At 42.4% G+C, this 21,526-nt stretch overlaps 1 protein-coding gene across 1 annotated transcript in view; it reads left to right on the top strand.

Annotated features, from left to right (window-relative positions):
* Positions 1–21,526, top strand: part of LOC126991708 (hyaluronate lyase-like) — a 99,806-nt gene that overhangs the window by 53,877 nt on the left and 24,403 nt on the right. The window contains exons 5-9 of the mRNA XM_050850413.1: positions 3,106–3,253; positions 6,070–6,181; positions 7,383–7,539; positions 12,154–12,334; positions 13,409–13,523. The gene's annotated coding sequence lies outside the window, so the exon portion shown is untranslated. The remainder of the gene's footprint in view (positions 1–3,105; positions 3,254–6,069; positions 6,182–7,382; positions 7,540–12,153; positions 12,335–13,408; positions 13,524–21,526) is intronic.

Consider the following 21,526-nt stretch of genomic DNA (forward strand, 5'->3'; position numbering starts at 1 on the left):
ATTTAAGAGGTAGAAGACTATCAGAATGAGGAGGAGAGCTGATGAGACGAAGAGCCTTAGCCTCCACTCTGTCCAGAAGAGCTGTGTGAGTGGAGCCCCCCCACACATGAGATGCATACTCCATACGAGGGCGGACAAGGCCCCTGTATATGGACAGCAACTGTGCAGCGGAGAAGAACTGGCGGAGACGATACAGAACGCCCAGCCTCGAGGAAGCTGATTTAGTATGAGATGAGATATGAATTTCCAGTTGAGATTTTGAGTTAAGGATAGACCGAGGATGTTTAGTGTTGAGGAAGGTGATAGCTGGGTGTTGTCAAAGAATAGGGGATAGTTGTTTGGAAGATTGTGTCGAGTGGATAGGTGGAGAAACTGTGTTTTTGAGGCGTTGAAGGACACCAGGTTCTTCTTGCCCCAATCGGAAATAATAGTAAGGTCTGAGGCTAAGCGTTCTGCAGCCTCCAGCCTTGAGTCGTTAAGTTCCTGAAGGGTGGGTCTTCTATTAAAAGAAGTTGAGTAATGCAGAGTGGAATCATCGGCGTAGGAATGGATAGGACAGTTCGTTTTGGAAAGAAGATCATCAATGAACAACAAGAAAAGAGTGGGAGATAGGACAGAACCCTGTGGGACACCACTGTTAATAGATTTAGGGGAAGAACAGTGACCGTCTACCACGGCAGAAATAGAACGGTCAGAAAGGAAACTGGAGATAAAGGTACAGAGAGAAGGATAGAAACCGTAGGAGGGTAGTTTAGAAAGCAAAGATTTGTGCCAGACCCTATCAAAAGCTTTTGATATGTCCAGCGCAATAGCAAAAGTTTCACCGAAACGGCTAAGAGAGGATGACCAAGAGTCAGTTAAGAAGGCTAGGAGATCACCAGTAGAACGCCCCTTGCGGAACCCATACTGGCGATCAGATAGAAGGTCAGAAATGGAAAGGTGCTTTTGAATCTTCCGGTTAAGGATTGATTCAAAAGCTTTAGATAGACAAGAAAGTAAAGCTATAGGACGGTAGTTTGAGGGATTGGATCGGTCCACCTTCTTAGGACCAGGCTGTAAGAAGGCAAACTTCCAGCAAGAAGGAAAGGTAGATGTTGACAGCCATAGGCGAAAGAGTTTGACCAGGCAGGGTGACAGCACGGAGGCACAGTTTTAAGGACAATAGGAGGCACTCCATCAGGTCCATAAGCCTTCTGAGGATTGAGGCCAGAGAGGGCATGGAAAACATCATTTGAAGAATCTTTATAACAGGCATAAAGGAGTCAGAGGGGGATGAGTAGGAGGAATATGCCCAGAATCGTCCAGAGTGGAGTTTTAGAAAAGTTTGAGAGAAGAGTTCAGCCTTAGAGATAGATGAGACGGCAGTGTTGCCGTCAGGACTGAGGAGTGGAGGAAAGATGAAGAAGTGAAGTTGGAGGAGATGTTTTTGGCTAGATGCCAGAAGTCACGGGAAGAGTTAGAGAAAGCAAGGTTTTGACATTTTCTATTAATGAAAGAATTTTTGGTTAGTCGGAGAATAGATTTGGCACGATTTCGGGCAGAAATGTAAAGTTCATAATTAGCATTAGTTTGATGGCTCTGGTACCTTTTGTGAGCTACCTCTCTATCATTGACAGCACGAGAACAAGCGTAATTAAACCAAGGCTTTTTAGCGTGAGGAGTAGAGAAAGAACGAGGAATGTATGCCTCCATTCCAGAGACAATCACCTCTGTGATGCGCTGAGCACACACAAGAGGGGTCTCTATCCTGGAAGCAATAATCATTCCACGGGAAATCGGAAAAGTACATCCTCAGGTCGTCCCACCGAGCTGAAGCAAAATGCCAGAAGCATCGCCTCTTCGGTGGGTCCAGAGGGTGTACAGGAGCGATAGGACAGGATGCAGAAATAAGATTGTGATCGGAGGAGCCCAACGGAGAGAACAGTTTGACAGAATAAGCAGAAGGGTTTGAGGTAAGGAAGAGGTCTAGAATGTTGGGCCGATCTCCAAGACGGTCGGGAATACGTGTAGGGTGCTGGACCAACTGCTCTAGGTCGTTGAGGATAGCAAAGTTGTAGGCTTGTTCACCAGGATGGTCAGTGAAAGAGGATGGAAGCCAAAGAGCACGAGAGCAAGTGAGATTTTGAGTTAAGGATAGACCGAGGATGTTTAGTGTTGAGGAAGGTGATAGCTGGGTGTTGTCCAAGAATAGGGGATAGTTGTTAGGAAGATTGTGTCGAGTGGATAGGTGGAGAAACTGTGTTTTTGAGGCGTTGAAGGACACCAGGTTCTTATTGCCCCAATCTTAATTAACTTAATTGAAATATTGATATACAAGTTGACAGTGTATTTTACATATAGAGCTACCCAACCCCAACGCCTCCCAAGCCTGTTTACATAGAATTAATTGTACCCTTTTAATTCATATTCGCTTGAGAAAAGCTTTCCCCAATCCATCCACGTCTCGGTGATTGCTACATTTAATTGTTCTACGCAAGCTGCGCCCCGCAGAATATTCGCTTCGTATATAAGACTAATACATATTGTGTAATAAACCTTTAACCCCTCAGGCAAAGAAACACACTTAGCTTGCAACTTTTTCTGGGAAACATTACCTACCTTTCTTCTACCACTGTCGGGCTCAGGAATGTTTGATTTAGTGGTATTACTCTTGCGCTTCTCCTTGCTCCTCAAATAATCACTCACTCACACGAAAAAAAACTACAGGGTACCAACCTCGCGCTTAATGCTGGCTCTGAAAGTCGAAATAAGGAAACCGAAATAAGGAAACAAAGAAGTGTCTTGCTAGCCACAGCACACGACTGTGACATCAAACAACCTCTAGGACTCGAGTCTCCAAACTTCACAGGGACGCTGTACATGGCAAACATGTGGGAGGACTAAGGTTCAGGGCGTGCCAACACGTCCTCAGCGTTTGACACGTCCAAAAGAGTGAAGAATTATATTTAATATTTACCACTAACATTAATATTATGAATATATTTATCACCCTATTTATATGAATAATATGCATAAATTTACTATATTTGGAATAATGTCCATAACTACTATCATTATTATCATCATAAGTGTAGTCACCATTACTATTAACATGATCTCCTGCAGGCGCAAATCTGGAATCCCGGGCCTTAACAACCGAGGTACGCGCTACATTGAGTGAGGGAGAAAAGCGCAACGATATCCATTCATCCGTCATGGAGAGACTGCACCAAGACCTCGCCGATATGAACCCTTATGGCGATAATGGCTTGAGGTGAGGTGCATGAGTTCCCTTTGTCAAGAGCTATAGTCTGTTTCACCGAAATATAACAGGCGGCCACGCCTCCTGTCTTTCTTTCATGATTTTGATTAGTTGTGCCAATCGCCGCGCAGTACCCATCAGTTTGCTTCCGCCTTGGCCGTTGGGGTCACGACTCTGTGGTATGTTTTTAGTTTTTTTAATACCATCTGGAATACCACAGGGCCTACCTGTGTTTTCTTAGTAGCATTGTCATTCTTGAGTCATTATTTAAAACATTAATTTATTAACACTAGACAACTAATTACTTTTTATCGTAGATGCCCACAAAGATGTGATGAATGAACTTTTTTTATACGATAAAAACAAATATATATTTGTATCTATATTCATGTTAACAGTGTACTTATTGTTATGTTTTTTTTCTCATCATAATTTTTGACAGTTTGGGAACTGTACATGTCCAATGTTGCATTTAATTAATATTTCATGGTGATTTTGAGGTGTTAACATTTTTTTTTATGCAGAGCGAGCTCCTAGGCCCAAGCGGACTAAACTTTTCCAGCGCAGTGATTGGCTGCCACTTAGCCAGTCAAAATTGAAGGGTGTCGTCACCTGTATTATATTGCTAAAACAGACTATACCCGGTACACAAACATGCTTTTGCTTTATTTCTGAAACCCCTTATTTGATCTCCAGATTTTTTTAATCATCTATATCTATCCATCTGTCCATCTATGTATCTATCTATATCTATCTATATCTATCTATCTATCTATTTATATATATATCTATATATATATATATATATATATATATATATATATATATATATATATATATATATATATATATATATATATATATATATATATATATATATATATATATATATATATATATATATATATATATATATATATATATATATATATATATATATATATATATATATATATATATATATATATATATATATATATATATATATATATATATATATATATATATATATATATATATATATATATATATATATATATATATATATATATATATATATATATATATATAAATCAGCTTCCTCGAGGCTGGGCGTTCTGTACCGTCCCCGCCAGTTCTCCCCCGCATAGTTGCTATCCATTTACAGGGGCCTTGTCCGCCCTCGTATGGAGTATGCATCTCATGTGTGGGGGGGGGTTCACTCACACAGCTCTCCTTGACAGGGTGGAGTCAAAAGCTCTTCGTCTCATCAGCTCTCCTCCTCATACTGATAGTCTTCTACCTCTTAAACTCCGCCGCCATGTTGCCTCTCTTTCTATCTTTTATCGATATTTTCATGCTGACTGCTCTTCTGAACTTGCTAACTGCATGCCTCCCCTCCTCCCGCGGCCCCGCTGCACACGTCTTTCTACTCATGCTCATCCCTATACTGTCCAAACCCCTTATGCAAGAGTCAACCAGCATCTTCATTCTTTCATCCCTCACGCTGGTAAACTCTAGAACAATCTTCCTTCATCTGTATTTCCTCCTGCCTACGACTTGAACTCTTTCAAGAAGAGGGTATCAGGACACCTCTCCTCCCGAAATTGATCTTTCTTTCGGCCACCGCTGTTAATTCTTTTTTAGGAGCAGCGAGTTGCGGGCTTTTTTATTATTATTGTTTTTTTGTGCCCTTGAGCTGCATCCTTTGCTGTAAAAAAAAATAAAATAAAAAATAAATAAATAAATATATATATATATATATATATATATATATATATATATATATATATATATGTATATATATATATATATATATATATATATATATATATATATATATATATATATATATATATATATATATATATATATATATATATATATATATATATATATATATATATATATATATATATATATATATATATATATATATATATATGTGTGTGTGTGTGTGTGTGTGTGTGTGTGTGTGTGTGTGTGTATGACATTTGTTTAACCAGTCATAGGATTATATTTGATGATGGGAAATTTGAGTGGAATTTCAAACATTTTTGGTAGTTATCCACAGAAGTCATTACAAAATATGACCATATGGTTACGCTAGATCCAGACTCTTCAAGGTGGACCAAATAATCGAATGTTTAAATATGAGATATGTGGAGCGAAACTCAAGCGTGTACAATGTGTTAGCGATTTTTGTGTCAAAATCACATCAAGCCGGAAATTTTCCCAGTATTGCATATTAGGCATTATTAATATAAATGTCTCATTCAGTATGCAACCATGCAGCCATTATTCAGTGGCTTAATCAGACACCACTAAGAGTATGAAGTACTAATTTGGGATTCCCACCATGGTATGGAGATTGCTGAATTGTGTTCAACGCAGGGCAACACGTCTTTCCGCAATTATTAAGACGAAATAATGATAATGACTTTCACCTCTTAACTTATTTTCATAATCGTTGCTTACAATGAAAACTTATTAACATTTTCAAAATACGTATTGGCTTTATAGATGTGGACAATACTAAATTGATAATCGATGACACGTTTCTAGCTAGACAACTCTCAAGAAATTCATTCAGAGTGAACCAGATATTTCTTCACCAACGTTGTAGTTCGCAAATGCAGAAAGGCAAAATATTGGTGGCCATGTCATTTGAAGTACCTTTACATCTTGGTAAATAATATGGAAACTCTCTCTCTCTCTCTCTCTCTCTCTCTCTCTCTCTCTCTCTCTCTCTCTCTCTCTCTCTCTCTCTCTCTCTCTCTCTCTCTCTCTCTCTCTCTCTCTCTCTCTCTCTCTCTCTCTCTCTCTCTCTCTCTCTCTCTCTCTCTCAGGCCTGATGGTTGCATCCACCAGCACAACAAAGAGGTACAGGATAGCAATGAACACTTCGCACAAATACTTCACATGATCTACAACGGCAGCTATGGAAGAGAGATGCTGATGGTAAGGTTTGTTTTTGTCTTTGTTCCTGTCTGTCTGAATCTGCTTCACAGTTAACTTATTATATGGTTTGCCATAAATGCAAAGGGCATGATGGATCAATTGCTGCTGATATGAATAATTCCGTTATATGTAACTGTCGGAGGGGGCAAGCTAGTGGACAGTATTTTTTCAATTCTATAATAACTATTTACTATGACAAGGCGGTGGCTGAGTGGTTAGCACAAGCTGGGATTATGCATTTACTGCCCACATGCGGTCCTGTATACCACCCATCAACCGGGACTCTAGATTATGTCGATAAAGAGAGGGTCAGAGATGAGCTGCAAGTAACACCCTGAACCAAGCAAGATAGCACCTATATAAACAGTTGCCGCACCATAACTGGCTAGGGATGACCATCATGCCCCCCAAGATAGCCTACCGCCGCCATCGGCAGAAACTTAAAAAAAAAAACTTAAACAAACCTTAATAAAAGGGAGATAGAAAAGCTGGAAGAGCAGTATGACGACTGGCGGGCTAGGATTCGAACCCGAGTCCGTGGCTTCGTAAATCGACACGCTAACCACTACACTTTGGGAGTCTGAGGGGACACCAATAAAACCTGTAGCTTGATGAAGCTGATGCACTTTCTCAAGCCATAAAGTACTTATGATGGAAAAGGTCTGCAACAGTACTTACTGGGATGAATCCAAGATGGCATGAAGAGGGGCTATTACACTGGGCAAATTTTCCGTGGATCTTCAGTCAAACCACGATTTCCGCTAGCGTGGCTCTCATTTGTTTCTTGTTATTGCTGCTGCTGATGGTGGTGAGTAATACCGCCTTCCTTTGGTGAAATCTAGTGTAGCTTTGGAAGATCGTGGACACGTCAGAAAACCACGGAAATATGAGAACCACGCCAGCGGAAATCGTGGTTTGACTGAAGAGCCACTGAAAATTTGCCCCGTGTAATAGCCCCTTGAGGAGGACGAGGGAACTCGCTCATGGGTGTATATACATATAAAAAAAATGATTGAAATTTATCGGCTTGGATGAATTGCCCCCGGTGTTTCCTTTGGCAAAAAGTTAATTATAGTATACTGAGTATAATAGACAGTAAAATATAGCGCAACGGTGATATTCGCTCATTCAACGGCGGCTGGAAAATCGCCGGCATTTATTTGCAGAATCTTTTATTTATATGTATTTGTCCCCGTTACAGACTATTGGCAGAGTGTTCACATGGTTTGATGGCACATCTTTAAACTTCGATAACAAGACTATTGAAAACCTTATATATGCCTTCACCGAGTGTCAGCAGTGGCTGTTCCGCGGGAAAACCTTCGAGCCAACAACCACCGGACGCTTCATCACGCGAGGTACGCTTTGCGCTTATTCATTTCTTTACTGATACTCTTTTTGATTTAGCTAATATGTTATACGTGGATTTAGCAACTATTGGAAATACAATGTACCACGTAAGATAACACCCACTTCGGAATCCCCATGTGGAGAGTAAACCAAAAACATCCCAACTCTGACCTGTCTACTTTGCTCAACTGTTTCTTCACTAGCTTTGCAACATTCAGTTCTCTGGAATTTTTGCAATTCAAATCCCTCCTACGTTTTCTATCCCAAATTTCAGTCCAAAGCTTCATCCTGCTTTTACTTGGATGTACGCAACGACATCACTTGCTCTCATGCCGACAACTTTGATTCTTCAAAACGTTCCACCATTTGGCTGCGACTCATTTTTCGTTCAACCAGTAAATAATTATGTTTGTTGTGTGCCTCTCACCTACTTCTACTATTCTCAGACTTTTCGAATTCTAAAGTGCAGCATATTTATATAAACTCTCACTTCGCTGAAATATCCATTTCAGGATATTTCAACTTTCACCACCTGCAGTGACTTTCATCATATTTCACTGACCACCCTAGTACGCAACCCTACATCTTTACTATTCTTCAGTATCTAGAACCACCTTAAGGATACGCCCATCACTCTAAATAATACTCTTTCTTGGGCTCCTCCGATCATAACATTATTCTCGTATTCTGTCTTATCTCTCCTGTACGGCCTATAGACCCACCGAGGAGGCAGTGATTTGGCATTTTGCTTCGCTTGGTGAAATGACCTTTTGTTTTTACAGCAAATGAAACGGGTCAAGGGAAAAAAAAAAATAATGAAAAAAATCCCGCTCCTCACTACTCCTATAGAAAAGCGTTCAGAGGACAGGCCGAAAGAGAGATCAATTTCGGGAGGAGAGGAGATGTCCTAATACTCTCCTCTTGAAAAAGTTCAAGTCGTAGGCAGGAGGAAATACAGATGGAGGAAGATTATTCCAGAGTTTACCAGCGTGAGCGATGAAAGAGTGCAGATGCTATTTAACTCGTGCGAAAGGGATTTGGACAGTACAGGGATGAGCTTGAATAGAAAGTCGTGTGCAGCGGGGCCGTGGGAGGGAGGGGGCATGCAGTTAGATAGTTCAAAAGAGCAGTCAGCGTGAAAATATCGATAGAAGATAGAGCTGCAATATGGCAATGAAATTTAAGAGGTTGAAGACTATCAGTAAGAGGAGGGGAGTTGATGAGACGAAGAACCTTAAACTCTACTCTGTCCAAGAGAGCTGTATATAGATAGCAACTGTGCGGGGGAGAAAAACTGGCGGAGACAATACAGAACGCCCAACCTCGAGGAAGCTGATTAAGTGAGAGAGAGAGAGAGAGAGAGAGAGAGAGAGAGAGAGAGAGAGAGAGAGAGAGAGAGAGAGAGAGAGAGAGAGAGAGAGAGAGAGAGAGAGAGAGAGAGAGAGAGAGAGAGAGACCTGCTAGACTTTTCTGATTACTAGTGGAAACAGTACTGTCTTGAGATGAGATTCACACTGGGTGTGCCCAGTGCGTTACAAAGGTGACTGTCTCTGAGATAAGGACAAAACTATTATGTACCTTCCCTACCCCTTATGCAAAAAAGCCCTTGTTCTGTTTCTTTCCAAGATTGAGATGTAGGTCACAAAAAGTAACTGAGCCTTCGAACTGCCGCTAATCGGATCCTTACATTTTTGCATGGAATCGAAATCAAATATGTCTTTGACTTTGAAAATCTTTGACTAATTAAAATGTGAAAATCTTGCAAGAATTTTAGAGAACACTATTGTAATATAGAAGCAGGACCTAGTTGTTAAAACAAAACAAAAAGTAGTAAAAATGGAGTAAAAATCATAAAAAAAAAAAATCTGAAAAATTATTGAACGTAAAAAAAAAAAATAAAAAAAAAAAAAGTTCGTGTACCTGTGTAAACACCAACAGCCTGGACACAGGAAGCCTCGAATCAAGGTAAACATAAAAATTAGGGAGGGGGTGGCTGAATAGTTAGCGTGCAGGCGTCTTGGAGGACGCGGGTTCGAGCCGTGGCCGCCTCACAACTGGGATTTAGTGGCCTAAGACTACCCAATGCTGCCCTGAAAAAACACTAGCAATCCAGACTCTACATTACTTCTCTGATGAGAGGCTCAAGTATGAGCTCCGGGTGGGTAGCATGGACCAAGCAAGATGGGGCCACCATAAACACTTACCTGCGTCAGAACGGGCTGGGCCGACCATCAGGTCCCACCAGGAAAGTCTACAGGCGAAATAGGCCAAAACGTTAAAAAAAAAAATGTAGAAAATGTCAAATTTTGCTAACTCTAATTTTTCCATTTAGCCAATATTCTCTACAACAATTTTGCTTCTTCATCTTTCATAATCTTATGTTATTTGCTGAACTTTCTGATTAGTCTTTAGCTGAAGATTCCACTCTTTGTGACTCAAGGCACATTGCTCCTACTGATCATCCTCCGACTTTGTTCTACCTGACATTTAAAACCACTATTTACAATTTTTTGTTTTATATAAGCTCTCTCTGATTTGAACCCTCAAAATACTTAATGGATTAAATACAATTCGTCCTCTTGTCCTTATCCCGTTAGCTGCGGCAGGCTCGTGAACAATATGTCACCCAGTGCGGAACTATTATCAATAGACCTGCCATTGCAAAACAGTACTCTACCCATATCAACGGATTTGTTTCATGTATGTGCAGAGGACAATAATACTAAAAAAAAAAAAAAAAACGTAAATGTAACCGGTAATTTCAGTGATAAGACAAAGATGCTCGCAAGACATGATAAGTGGCACTGTTCGGCGTTCCTCGTCTCGGAGAAAACACATGCGCGTTTAGAGGACCACAAAATAAAGATGAAATCCGATACAGTCGTAAAGCTCATCAATGAGTCAGTTTGCCGGTAAAAATTCATATGATATGTATGTTGAAAAATATTGTTGCTTAGCTTTTATGTGTTGAATGTGATTAGCTTGCTGACTGACAAACATCCCTTCGTGCTCCTCGACGTATCATATATATATATATATATATATATATATATATATATATATATATATATATATATATATATATATATCTCTATATATATATATATATATATATATATATATATATATATATATATATATATATATATCTCTCTCTCTCTCTCTCTCTCTCTCTCTCTCTCTCTCTCTCTCTCTCTCTCTCTCTCTCTCTCTCTCTCTCTCTCTCTCTCTCTCTCTCTCTCTCTCTCTCTCTCTCTGCAGTTCTGAAGGACTCTGCTGCGAGTTCTTACGAGGATATGGTAAGTCACATTAATGCCCCCACACACACACACACACACTCGGCACTGCTATACCATATCGAACTGTACAGCTCTGGTTTCTGGTATAAAGAACCCGCAATTCTCAGCATCCTGAATCTTGCAACATGCAGGTGCAAAATGATGATGATGTTCCTGGTACCAGAACCACGGGGACCGACACATAGCTCGGGGAGGGAGTATAGCTGAGTCGTTAGCATGTCGGCGCCGCGTCCAAAAGGACGCGGTTTCGAGTCCTACCCACTGCCACAGTTGGGATTTTTGAGTCACCGCCGAGTGGCTTAAGACTGCTCATATGCTGCCCTGAAGACCGCTTAAAAACCCGGAATATTATTATTATTATTATTATTATTATTAGTAGTAGTAGTAGTAGTATTAGTATTATTACTATTATTATAATCATTATTATTAATACTATAACCGAGACGACACAGAGGGAGAGGAAGGAGTGCAGACATTACACGCTGCCAATTTAGCAACCCATACACTCATGAGACCTCGAGAAAGAAAAAATGTAGGAAGAGGCGATGATAAAGACGGAATAAAATGGCGAAAGTATTGTGGTGAAACAAAAAGATCAAGAGATAGATCAAAAGACCCATCAAGGAAGGGAAAGTGAGGACGCACAGGGCTACAGAGTGCCCGGTTATGGTCACGAGTATGAATCCACATTCTAGAACCAGATCACCTTTGGCTAGCAATCTCATTTGCCTTTTGACAGGTCCGTAATAGGGTCATATACCTGTCTGCCACTCTAAGACGCCAAACCTGGGACTCACCGGGCAAGTCTAATGGAGGCTTTAATATGATTATTATATAATGCTAGAAGGGTAACCAAGGAAGTTATTCACGTCCCCGTTCGTACATATTCCAAGATTATCCAAAACTGCAACGCTTTCCGAAATAAAAAGTTATATGCAGATGACCACAGGCTTTTTATTGCTACACTTAGGTTCGTGATAATATATACATTATTTACACAGAGCATTTAAAAAAAATTGGCCTCTGCTTGTGAGTATACCTGCCAATGCAAAACAATATAAATATGATCGGCACTCTCGAGGATCCTCTGTAGATTGAGGGCCAAACGCTCAAGAAATCATATGTTTTGGTTTGGGTTAGGCGGTAGTGAATAGTGGAGGTGTGGTCTTGCCGGAAAAACATTGACTATAGAGCTTTTTCACGTATCATAAGAGGTCTACCAACACTAGACAAGAACGGGAATCGTAGTGTAAGTACTGCCTTGGCCCAATCGTCGTATGGTCTCATTGATTGCTCGGTGGTTGTACTGAAAATTCTTTTCAGGAAACGTTGTCACAAAGTGGGCTACAAGAGGAGGAATAGAAACCGTGGCTAAGATCCTCCAAAAACTGCAGTTGGGTAAAACAAACTATAACAAGGAAATACTGAAGAACGCTCTCCACCGCTACGCTAAGGTGACGCCTGACCCAGCGTATGCCCTAGTCGGCAACAAATACTTTTTCAAGTAAGTGCAGAACTTGGGATGGACAGGGCAGAGGCATACAAGCTTGCGCGGGGTGACCGATAGGGGTATAGAAGGCGAGTACGTGAAGCGATGCGACCCCTGGCGTATGCTCCCCATTAGTTAATTTTAGTTAATTAGTTGGTAGAGTCTTTCCGCTTCTCCTACTCCTCCTCCTCTTCACTAATACTGATGGCTTCGTTTTAAAGCACCATGTTGCCTGCCCTTCCATGTTTCCTTGAAATCTCTTGAAATGTTAAGGAACTTGGAGCCATCCATAGGAGGGTAATTGAGTCTCTCTCTCTCTCTCTCTCTCTCTCTCTCTCTCTCTCTCTCTCTCTCTCTCTCTCTCTCTCTCTCTCTCTCTCTCTCTCTCTCTCTCTCTCTCTCTCTCTCTCTCTCTCTCTCTCTCTCTCTCTCTCTCTCTCTCTCTCTCTCTCTCTCTCTCTCTCTCTCTCTCTCTCTTATTGACTTGTCTAGGAAACTATGATGTAGTTTATATGTTTCATCACGTGATTCGCTTTTTTTTAAGAAAATTCGTATGTTTTGTTATCATAGTGCCTTATACATATTAGCAGTTTTACCATAAACCAATAGAATTTTTTTTTTTTTTATTCATACATCTACATTTTCTAGAGCTTCAGGTTGAATTATGTTAAGTCATGTGCCCTGTGGTGTTTCAGCACAACGCAATGTTGCTTCATTTAATATCTATGGTAGCTACTATCTTGGACACTGATATTTTACCTCGATAACTCAATATTCTTATTGCTGCATGAAGCTGTCTACGGTACCTCGCTTCTATTTCCCAAACGTCATAACGTCTTACCAGTATATTCACATTTTGAACTCTTTCACCAGTAGGATATATAATATTTCGTCTGTACTTCGCTTTTCCTCTGGTATAAATACTCTTGCAAATGGGGCATATCAAAATATTTGTTACAAAAATTTATATAATTCCATAAGCGTCTTCAGTTTCATTTTTGTTGGGAGAGGTTGCCAAATGAATAATTTCAATTGTCCCTTGGCCTGCCTATTATGAAGTAAATATAAATTTATCTTTCTCTCATATAGCTCTGATCTGACGGTGCACCAACGACGGGAGTTCATGGCAAGTGTGAGAGTGCTTTCCCTGAGGACCAGCCGTCAGGAATCGTGGGAGAACCTGAATTCTCAGGGTTACTTTCAGGTGGGTGATGGCCACTCATGGCCACGTTCATACATGGACACTAAGCACCGCTGCTCAGCAGCGCCACCGCTGGTAAATAATGGCGTTGAATGGAGACTTTTACACGCAGACACAAACACAAAAAATAGCGCTACAGACGGATTTGAGTGGTTAGTTTCGCAGCCGGTGGCGGACACAAAAAGTAGCGCTGCTCGTCACGATATAGGGTATTCAATGGGAGCTTTCACACGTAGCTGCAGCCGCTCCACTTTTTTTTAGCAGCGCGTGCGTAGCTCGACTGCAGCCCTGCTCAATTTTAGCAGCGCTACTGAGAAGCACTGTTAATTCGACACTCACCACCCCAACACTTTCTAGAAATATAAGCAGCGCTTCTCAGCAGCGATGCTAAAATTGAGTCGCACAGGAGTAGCGTTGCTGAGAGGCTCTGCAGCTCTGCAGCTCCCATATGTGAAAAGGGCCTTATGCCTCGGTCACACATTCACGTATCAAGCCACGTATGCCCACGCACGAACGGAAATTGGTAGTCGTCAACTGCTCACGTAAGTACTACGTAAATGTCCCATAATGCGTATTTACGTACGTGGGCATACTGGGCGGAGACGGGGGGGTCGCTACGCACCACCCGAGCGTGCGTGGGGAGCCACGCATCTTTCGACATATTCAAAAGATACGTGGGTGTTCACGTCAACCGCAGTTTTACATGGCTCCACGCGTACAACGTGGCGCATACGTGGCGCTGACGGTGTGCTTGCGGGGCTCTTACACGTGGTCCCACGCTGCTCCCCTGTTCCCGCAGCGCACCACGTGGGTCCTCACGCGGTGTAGGAGCGTACGTGGCACCATCGCTGCTCCTCGGGTACCCACGACGATCATGCAACGCTGTGCATGGTGTATATATGCCGTGTGGTGGGCTTGCGGGCTGCGGCTTCGGTTTCTCTCTCGGACAAGCAACAGCATATACCTCGAATCCACCACCACCGCCTCTCACCCCCGCCAGCGCCCTCGTCAGTAAACCTTGTCGCCACTGCCTTCAACTATGCCTAAGGACACCACCAAGAGATCACGGACGGGAGCTTCTTTAGCTTCAGGGTCACTCAAACCTCCAACAACCCTGGAACAACCTACTTCCAAGCCTCTGGTGTTTGTGGCACCTGCAGTTCCTCATCTCCGTAGACAGCAGAAATGACTCTGCAGGTCTCGGGTACAATGTGACTAATGGTGTTGTGGGCTACTCGGAATGAGTATTGCACACTCTTGTGTGAGTCACCCGTGGCGAGGAAACGAAGAGCGATAGCCACACTCTGGCCCTTCAGATTGGAAAAAGGCTAACGTGACACCGATTTTCAAGAAAGGAAACAAAAAAGTACCAGGTAATTACAGGCCCATTAGTCTAACTTCGGTTGTAGGTAAGCTACTTGAGGGCATAATTAGAGACAAAATTGTGAGTTACCTTGAAAGCCACTCATTGATTGGGGACTCACAACATGGCTTCCGAAACAAAAGATCCTGCCTATCAAACCTATTAACCTTTTATAACGACCTCTTCACTGTTTATGACGTAACCAAATCACTGGACGTAGTCTATCTTGATTTCCAGAAAGCGTTTGATAAAGTCCCGCATCATAAATTACTTTACAAATTAAAGCAAATAGGTATTGACGGTCAAGTAAACCAATGGATCGCGAATTGGTTGAGCAACAGACAACAAAGAGTAGTGATTGACGGATTTAGCTCAGAGTGGGCGCCTGTCACTAGTGGCGTCCCTCAGGGCTCGGTCCTTGGCCCAGTGCTCTTCATTATTTACATCAACGACGTGGATGTTGGACTCAATAACCGCATTAGTAAATTTGCAGACGACACAAAGATTGGTAACTTGGTTCTCACTGACGAAGACAGGCAAAGCCTCCAAGAGGATTTGCACAAAATTTCAGCTTGGTCGGATAGATGGGAGATGCCCTTTAACGTAGACAAGTGCCAGGTCCTTCAAGTTGGAACGAGGAATAAGAAGTTCGAATACGAAATGCGCGGCGTTAAACTCAAAAGCGTTCAATGCGTCAAAGACTCGGGGGTCAAAATCGCGTCAAACCTCAAATTCTCACAGCAATGCATCGATGCAGCAAATAAAGCGAACAGAATGTTGGGCTTCATTAAAAGAAACTTTGTATTCAAGAATAAAGATGTAATACTCCCGCTCTACAACAGTTTAGTCAGACCCCACTTGGAATATGCGGTACAGTTTTGGTCCCCCCACCATGCAAAGGATATTGCTAAATTAGAAGGTGTTCAGCGTCGGGCAACGAAAATGATCCCTTCCTTGCGCAAAAAATCCTACGAAGAAAGGCTTTCTACCCTTAACATGTTCTCTCTTGAGAAACGTCGCCTCCGAGGAAAACTGATCGAATGTTTTAAAATACTTAATGGTTTCACGAATGTAGACAGATCAACATTGTTTATGATCGATGACAGTCTGCGCAAGAGGAACAATGGCGTAAAACTCAGATGTAGACAAGTAAATTCAGACTGCACCAAATTTTTCTACACCAACGTTGTAGTGCGAGAATGGAATAAGCTTCCACCATCAGTGGTCCAGTGTAACACGATTGACTCCTTCAAAAATAAGCTCGACCGTCACTTCCTTCAACTTAATATCAACTAGAGTAGAAGTGCAACGTTTTGGAGTCTTCTGATTAATGTAAAATCACTTAGGTTTAAGGACAGACCACCAAGTCTGGACCATGGGGTCTGTGTGGTCTGATTTTCTATGTAAATCTATGTAAATCAAGGGATTCTCTCCAGAATGTGCGTTGCTTTTGAATGTGGGGTGTGACACGTTCAACTATTTCACTGAAGAGGTCCTTGTCAATCCGGGTAAAATGCCCGTACAGTTCTGGACTTTCGGTTGCCAACTACTCCATCAGGTTGTCATAGTGGCCTAGCTCCACTCTTCTTTGCAGGTACGGCCAAGCCCAAACCCTCCTCGGCCTCCTTTTTTTTTTTTTTTTTTTTTTTCACTTGCGAGGTGGACCATCACAACTTCCACCAGTACCATGGCATGCACATACTCCAGGATGGCCTACATTAATTCTGTGTTATAGCTGTTTGCTGGTGTTATAAGGGCAAGGATGTCTTCAATGTTCTCCATGTTGATTCAGCAGGAGGGGAGTACGTCTTGCTGCAGGTAGATGTCGATGGGAACTGCAATCATAGGTGTGCAGCACGGCCCTTATGTACCTCTCACGTTTACCCACCGACGTACTACGTGGGGATAGCGTGAGGATGACGCGAGGTCGTAACGCACCACGTTACACATACGGTATACGTACGTGGGTGTTATGTGCTCTGCCACGCACTACTTGTGGAGGGTGGTCTCTTGTCGTGGCAATTCGGGTAATCGTCACGTCATGCTTGCGCAGTGCGTAGGCTTAATATGCATTACCTCGTACTTACGTTATGAAGTCGTTATGTTGACCGTGCAAGCTTTACGTACATCGGCCCCTGACACGTATCCAGTTGATCGCGGCAACAAATCCCGCGTATGGCCACGTATGGGCCAAAAATCACATACGTGGGCATACGTGGGCTTGATACGTGAATGTGTGACCGAGGCTTTGCACACACACACACACACACACACACACACACACACACACACACACACAACACCGCTCCGGTAGTTACAACGCTCCTGTAGCTCAATCGGCTAGAGCACCGCGCTGCAAGGCTTCAAGCCCAAACAGGCGGCGGTTCGAGCCCCGCTCAGGCCGGATTCTTTACGTTAACTAGGAGTGGTTATTTTCCCCCTTTGAGAAAGGGGGATGGGGTGTGTGGTGTGTGAGGTCCAGGCAGTACCCAGAGATCGACGATAATGAGCATGCACTTGATCGTGTCGGGAGGGTACTTGCTGGCGAAAGCGAGTCAAACTCGTGATCAGGCCGTGGTGAATTACACACACACACACACACACACACACACACACACACACACACACACACACACACACACACACACACACACACACACACACACGGCCCGGTAGCTCAGTGGTTAGAGCGTCTGCCTCACAACCAAAAGGACCGGGGTTCGATTCCCCGAGCGGGTGAAGATAAGTTGGGTTTATCTTCTTTCACGTGCAGCCCCTGTTCACCTAGCAGTGAGCAATGGTGAGAGACATATTAGGATAAATCGCTAAGCACTAGTTTTTCCCACAATGCACCGCGCTCGTGACGTCACATGTAAACCGAGACGTCACTGGAGACCCACACGTGTGGCCGCGGCGCCACTGGATTGAAGTTTCTTGTTGTTAACAATGACAAGGTGTGCTGTTTACAATAATAGGTGTAAGAAGCTAGGAAAGCTTAATTTTTATCGTTTTCCGAAGACAAAGTCCTTAGTTAGGCAATGGATCCATGCGTGTAGTCGTAAAGATAAGTTAAATCCAGATTCTACCAGTGTTTGTTCAAGTCATTTCAAGGCGACAGACTACACACAGCACTACATTATCAAGAGGAAGCTGATCAGCAAGTCTCCACAGGTAACAAGAAGGCTTGAAGATCACTAAAGGCCGATGCTGTACCTTTCCTTTTTCTCCCAAAACGGGAAAATGATCCAGGTAAGCAATATGATCCACATCGCTCCAGTGCAGTTTTTTTTTTTCTTATTATTTTACATTATTTAGGAGGGTATTTAACTATATAGAAGGCATATAAAAGATTAAGGAAGGTTTGTATTGTCCTAAATAGGTGAAAACAAGAGTAAATAACGAGGGATCAACAAATAATAAACCATTTTGAGAGGAGTGATGTCTTATTGTCACGGTTTTCTCTGTGCTTAATTTGTTATTGTAATCATCAATGAGAATTAACACCAAGTCCTAATGATGGTTATTTGGAACTAAAACCTGAACCAAAATAGATACAGGAAAAGTGTAATGACGTGAAAAGAAAAGTTAGGTAGACATATGGAGGAATGTTAGTTGTGAGGCAAAGGATGGGTGAGACATGAAATCCATAGGCTATAATGCGTCCTAGGGATGAATGTATAAGAGTGATATGTTAATGGATGAGTACAGAAACCTTATTAATCCCTCTTAGTGGAGAAATAAGGGGGCCAGGTAGGAAAAATTGAGCTAGTAAGTACATCATATTTTACATATTTTTGTTATAACTATTTACATGGGTAATTCTAGGTTATAATGTATAAATAAGGCATGTACGTTAACATATGTGTACATCAAATCCTTAATAATCTCTCATAATGGAGAAATAAGAGGAAAAATGGAGCTAGGCTGTGGAACTTGGCTGGAGTCACAATCAGTGTGCTCCTTTTTTTTGTAAGTGTCGTGCTGGGTTGTTACAATGTATCCCAGGCTTTATGAAGGAAAATACCTGAAAAGATCCAAGCAGCAAAAACAATGCCTCCACCGAGTTTGTATCCCTCGTTTTGTAGTGCTGACTTGCCTGATAGGCGAGCCTCCCATAGCCCACTTAACCTCTTTGGCCGACTGGTAAAGGAGTGGCTCTCCCGTTACGCTGGTCGCGGGTTCGATCCCCGGCGCCGGCAAACCTTTCCTTGTCCGGATTAATTTCTCGTGTGTTTCGTTACACGCAGAGGACGTGTGTGAGTGTAGTAAAGAGTAAAAATTCTGGCATTTCACTGGTGGCAAGGCGGTGGCATCCTCTCCTGTGGTTCTGTTGTGTCACCCCGAGAGGGTAACAGGTAGAGTGATGGCCCATGCTCTCCGAAGTTCATAGGAAATGGGAACTCAACACACAGAAATTAATCTAAATGGGAATGGGGAGACGTGTAGTGCTGACTTGCCTGATGGGCGAGCCTCCTATAACCCACTTAATCAGGGGGGTACCTCTTTGGCCGACTGGTAAAGGGGTGGCTCTCCCGTTACGCTGGTCGCGGGTCGCCGGCAAAACCTTTCCTTGTCTGGATAAATTTCTCGTGTGTTTCGTTACACGCAGTGGCCGTGTGGGAATGTTGTATAGTGAAAAATTCTGGCATTTCAGTTTGGTAGTGTCAGGTGCGCCAACTCGCATCATCAGCAGATGATAACTGGCACCACTATAAAAAATTGCCTGCGCCACGACGGGCCTGGGCCGACCATCTGGCCTATGAAGAAAGCCTACCGGCGCAATGGGCATGGATGTAAAAAAAAAAAAAGATGAGCGAGCACTTCGTCCGGCAAACAGATCAGTGTAATACGACGGTAACTGTTGCAGTCCTGTCGGCCCCCTTTTCCTTTCCAGGATGTGACATGAAACCCACTATTCTAGTCAAGAGGAATGGCTCGGGGCTGCCACACAGCAGACAGCACCGCATGCAATCCATGGATCAGGTTTCAACCTCGGATTGCAGATCCGCAATGATATTACAAACTCCAGTTGCCTTCCCCTTCAACTTCCTCACATCTTCTCTCAACTCCGCAGCCGAAGACGGAATTTTGTCTATTGGTGGATCAGCAGCCATCATCTGCAACACACCCAGAGCTGTCCGCTCTGAGACTTTGTAATGCGGATGATATCGCAAGAGAGATCGATCACATCGTTGTTAGTACTGAAGGTTTTCTTTTTCGGAATAAAAAGATCATTAAGGCCGACAACAGAGTTAATGTTGTTAAACTGAGACTACGCAACCAATTGCTGAAGCTGCAGAAACCTGAGTAGTACGGGTACACGCTTTCTAAGTCGACAACTGACCGTGTCTTAGCGTTTTGTGTATTGTTGTAACGCCGACGAAAGGGGATGGTTTCATTATCTGTCGATTTCATTGTGGAACTGGGATTTCCAGCGATTCCGTGCTTGTCCCGCACCCTTCGTAAACGTACACCACTGGTTTAGCTAGCCAATGTGTACTGCGGGAATCGCATACATATATATGAAGTATACGGATGTAGAGCTGCAAACGTGCGTTCGTGCAAACAAAGATTATCATTGCGAGTATTGCCATGTTATGCATGGTCTTTCGACTCGTGCACACACTACTGGCGGTCGCTGGACTCATCTCATGCTTCATCTCTCGACTGATTAAGCAGAGTTATGGAACTATAACGAGGGGACGATTTTGCTCACTGAGCATACTTCCGTGAATATTTTGTGACGGAGGTCTCTTCTTCGTGAACATGAGACGCACTGGTCTGAAGCTATTTCTACTCAGTGAATAGAGAAGTTTTCTATGACATATGTTCAAAAGAACATATATATATGAATGACTAAAGTATTTATTGTAAACATATTTTGTTTATATATGTGAAAAAAAATTAAATAAGACATATGATGGCTGACGGAATATAACTAGCATCTATTTATATCTCGAATTAGGTATACGGTCCCTGAAAAGATTTGTTTATAAAATTGTATTTGTAGATTTGTCAATTTGTAAATTGTATTTGTATACTTGCCATTCAGCCCACTTTCTCAGCCGCCTCATCAGTCTCGAGACGTATATCATTTCTTCATCATTGTGGCAGCTGTATTATGTACTTGGGAGGTGGAGAGCAAGTTGAGTGAAAAGGTTCAGGGAGGTCCTGCCCTATTAAGTGTAAGTAACTGGCTGTACACTTTTGTGCTGTACCTTGTATTTCTTCATTTTGTCGCATTGCTCATATTATGGTTACTATTCATCTGCACAACAAGTGGGGACTCAAAACACTTAAATGAAGAAAAAATATCAAATGGAAAAACACCCCATCAATAATAGGAATGGCAATAAATGAATTATATACCAGGTCAGAGTAGGTTAGGTTAGATTTCTTGATAAAATTCTGGAATTATACCCGTCTCACACTTTCATACTGGGAGATTTCGGTATGCTTTGAGAGAATCAGCTAACCTTTCGCGAAACTTTTTTTTTGCATATCCCCTCCGTGTTCCCACCCACAGCGACTAATAGTGCAGTCTAATGGAGTGGAGTCTAAGGCTCTTCGTCTCATCAGGTCTCCCCCTCTTACTGATAGTCTTCTGCCTCTCAAATTCAGCCGCCATGTTGCCTCCCTTTTT

Source organism: Eriocheir sinensis, unplaced genomic scaffold (assembly GCF_024679095.1).
Source record: "Eriocheir sinensis breed Jianghai 21 unplaced genomic scaffold, ASM2467909v1 Scaffold324, whole genome shotgun sequence".
Classification (NCBI taxonomy): Eukaryota; Metazoa; Arthropoda; class Malacostraca; order Decapoda; family Varunidae; genus Eriocheir; species Eriocheir sinensis.